The following is a 3,872-nucleotide window of genomic DNA, read 5'->3' as shown; positions in this document are numbered from 1 at the left end:
CCCTCCCATATCAGAGCCTTCCCATATCTGCTGTGCTGCCACCACCCTGAAGCTTCTTTTGGGGCTGTTAAACCTGACCCATCTCTCCAGAGGTACCATGTAATCTGCAGTGGACAAAAGGGAGGAGCCCTAGAGCAAAGTGGTAACTTGAGGGATAAGCAGAAAGGCAAGCAGAGATGACCACAGACCCCCAGGTTACATTTTAAGAAACCCAAATGCACCAAATCTCAAACTGTGGAACTACCAGGGACCTAGAGAGAGAACCTGCAGAGAGCAAAGGCTCTACATTAAAAAAAGAAAACAAAAAGCAGGCTAGATCTGCTTACCCCTGAGAAGATGCTCTGCTCCAGGGCAAGTCTTTGGACTGCACAAAGAGGTGGGATCATCCCTGCCACGAAAGGCAGGCAGTTCCCAGAGGACCTAGGGGTAGCCACATTGTCAGGTTCTTCTAACAACCTCAGAGCCACGTTTAATTCATTGGGGGAGGGGGGTTAGGGACACTAGCACCTCACCAGAGCAAAAGCATTGGTTCACCTCATGGAGGAAAGCTCTGGTAAAAGCTGAATCCCAAATACTCTGGCGCTGGGCTAGAAACTGGCCAAAGCGGTGCTCCTTTATGTGTGCCATGCCAGACCTTGCAAGGGGTTCTCCAGTACTGACAGCACCTCCCTGCATCTCATTCTGCAAAACAGCAGCCAGGCAGAGCTGCACCCTGCCCTGCCATGCAGCTGCTCTCTACTAGAAAGGGAGGCATTTGAGCTTAGCAAAAGGGAGTGTAAATTTCCCATCTGAAGCGGAATTATTTGTTGTATAAAAGCACTAACATGTTTTGCAATCCACACAGTGGATCCTGGACAGAGACTTGCATAGCTTTGCACGCCGATAAGGACAATATTATTACTCTACTAGTGGCCTAGGCAGATAAGAGGTTTGGGGCGGGCAGTTTGCCTTCAAGGTCTCATTATGCTGCTCCCGTGTCTTTAGATGCTATTCCCAAGGAACTAGTCTGCTTTCTACCCCAAACTCTGAAGAGCAATGGAGGGTTCAGGCAAAGACTGTGATTCCCCGGACTCTTCCCTGCCAGCCTCTTCAGCCCATCAGGAGGGGACTGTGCCAGGTACTGGTAAGACCAATTTTAACTCGAGTTTTCAGAGAGAGGAGAGAATGATCTCTATCGCTGGTGACTTCCAAGAAAGAAATTAATTATTAACAGTTTATGGTTGGGGGTGGAGAATGCATGCGTACCAGAAAATATACGCGGCTCTTCCCATGTTGTGCTTCAGATCACAAATGCTGAAGCACTTATAAAGGCTTTTCCACGCAAAGTCCTTCAGGCAGCATCAATATATAGTCGGTTTGCAGGCTGGCGATACTGTCTCTTTGTTTTCTTAGCTTGATGGATTTTTTTTCTCTTTTCATTTCATCTCTGTAGTTTTGTGTCCTCTGGTAAATAATTTTTCATCAGGACACAGATGCTTCACTGTGCTCTTTCCTGCCTAGTGCTAGTGGGTGATAGGCAGCTCTGGAGCAGATGTGGGAACACTTTCTTAGACCAGTTAGAAATTTCTGAGAGGTGTTTGCTACCTGTGCAAAAAAATTTTCTTGCGGTGGGTTGGAAAGAAGGCCAATCACAAGCAGCTAAAAATGCTTTTACAGCTCACAAGACATTTTGAAGGGGAAAGAAAGTTACCTGGGCTGCAAAGAGACGTGCAAGGGACTGCGTACTTCGGTAGTTAAACTCTGAGGCTAGCACCATCTCTGGTTGTGCTGAGATGTCCCGTGACTGAGGTACTCCAGCAGAGATGTTGTTTGTGGACTTCACATCTGTAACACATCTTGCTGTGCCCTTTCTCTCTGGTCTGGTTAGGCTTGGAATTTTTTAAGAGAGGAGCCGTCTTCTGTTTGGCTCTACTGTGCCCCGAGCCAAGGGGGTTTCCAGAATTACCACAAAAGAAACACCAATAAAAGAACAGAAAAGCTAATAGACAACGATAGAAAATCGGTCGATTTTTAAATTTTGTGGCTGTTCTTAGTATTAGACAGCACTTAGAATGCCATGCCCAGATTTGGGCAGGAAAGACAAAGCCATACTGGGATGAGACCAGTGCAGGGACACCAAGATTGTTAAAGGCTGGAGCAGATGACAAGCAGAAGAAACCAGGCTTGTTCAGCTAAAAGAAGAGAAGGTTGTGAGGAAAGTCTCATTTTAGTCATCCTCTCCCTAACAGGGGTTCCAGAGAAGGGAGAACCAGACTCTTTTTAGGGATGCACAGGGAAAATTGAGGAGACAACACATCCATATTGCAAACACGGCTGGATAGCAACAAAAAAAAAACCACAACCATGAAAGTGGTGCAGAGACCAGAGAGGTGGGCTTCGAGGTATTCTCAGCCCCCTGGACAAGGTCCTGGACAGCCTGATGTAATTTTAAAGTCAGCTGTGCTTTCATAAGGTAGAGACCAACACAAATGCTTTCAAAGCTAAATTTCTGCAAGGTTATTACTAATTATCTTAAGTGTCTTTTGTAAAAATCTATTTCAAGTAATGGTTAGCTTCTGCTGTCAGTCTTGCCTTTTTTCTGTCCTGGAACATGGCTTTTCTTGTGTTTAACAGACAGCTGGGATGCAAAGCTGTAGCCCCAGATAAGTCTTGGAACTCCTTTCCAATTTGCCAGTTCTCCTAGCTGGAAAAAGGAGCTACAAAACGACCATTCTTCACTGATTTATCTAGCACTTCCATGTGAGCTGAGGTTCTTTGTGAGAGTTTGTTCTGGTTACATCAGGAAGGAGTAGATCATAGTTTTGATTTTTCACTGTGTGAGTTTTACTTAAACTATGAAAATCAGTGCTTTTGTGACCTCACCAGGGTACATGTGCGAAGAGTCCTCCCTCCCCCCAAGTCCCAAGGAACTGGTGTTGCTCTCTTTGTCTCATGTTACTTGATCTAAGGTAGGTCTTTATTATCATGGCTTGAAATCCAAGCAAGAAAACTCAAGGCCGACTGGATCAGAAACCACAAGAACTGTTCCCACAACATCAGGGGTGTTGTCTGTTAGGACAACGACATGGAGGAGAAAGTTCAGTGCTGGCTTCAGTGAACTTCAGGAATTCATACACTCAAGTGTAGATGGCTGCGATGGCTTTGCCCCAGGAAACCATCTGGAGCCCTTTGCAGCCAGTGAAACGGGTACAAATTACCCTGGCCTAAGAAAGCATTGCACAGGGTGACCCTTTCTCCTGGTGGCTGTAGGTAACCTGTGTATCTCACCCAAATGGTTAACTCAGCATTGGAGCTTTTTCACACGAGTCAGTCTGTCTTCAGCCCTGTCATGGTCTTCTTCATAGCTGCAGGCCAGCCTGGGGCTGCTTGTGTCGTCTTTGGGACCAGACTCATCAGTCCCAGCCATGTGTACTGGCTCTCTCTTGGTTTCTCTATGGGTCACCATCCCAGCTACACAGTCTCAGACAGAGATGGGAAAGTCTGTGCTCTCTGCCTCACCCCCTCACCCCCACAGACCTGTTCCTATGTTGCAGGGATGGTGGTTCTGAAGGACAAAGCTTTCTCCTCAGTTAGTTGGTTAGACAAGCACCTAAATCTCAGTGATGGCCAGCTACAGCTACCCGGGAAAAAAGGTAACAACGCAGCAAAGACAAAGAATCACCTTGCAGCCTGTAGAGACGTCTGTCCAAGGTATTTCATGGTGTCCTCATGGCACAGAAAGCCATCCCTGTGCTTCCATCAGGCTCCAGGTCCCTACGGTGGTGAGTAGGATGGACAAGGGTCACCCAAGGCTGCATCAGCAGCAAAAAAACTGCAATTAGAAACTTTGAATAACATTCAGTGCAGGAGCCTGGGAGCTTTGAATGGTGTGC

The sequence above is a fragment of the Merops nubicus genome, unplaced genomic scaffold (genome assembly GCF_000691845.1).
Source record: "Merops nubicus isolate BGI_N331 unplaced genomic scaffold, ASM69184v1 scaffold33997, whole genome shotgun sequence".
In the NCBI taxonomy this organism is placed as follows: Eukaryota; Metazoa; Chordata; class Aves; order Coraciiformes; family Meropidae; genus Merops; species Merops nubicus.
This window is presented reverse-complemented; position numbering follows the sequence as displayed.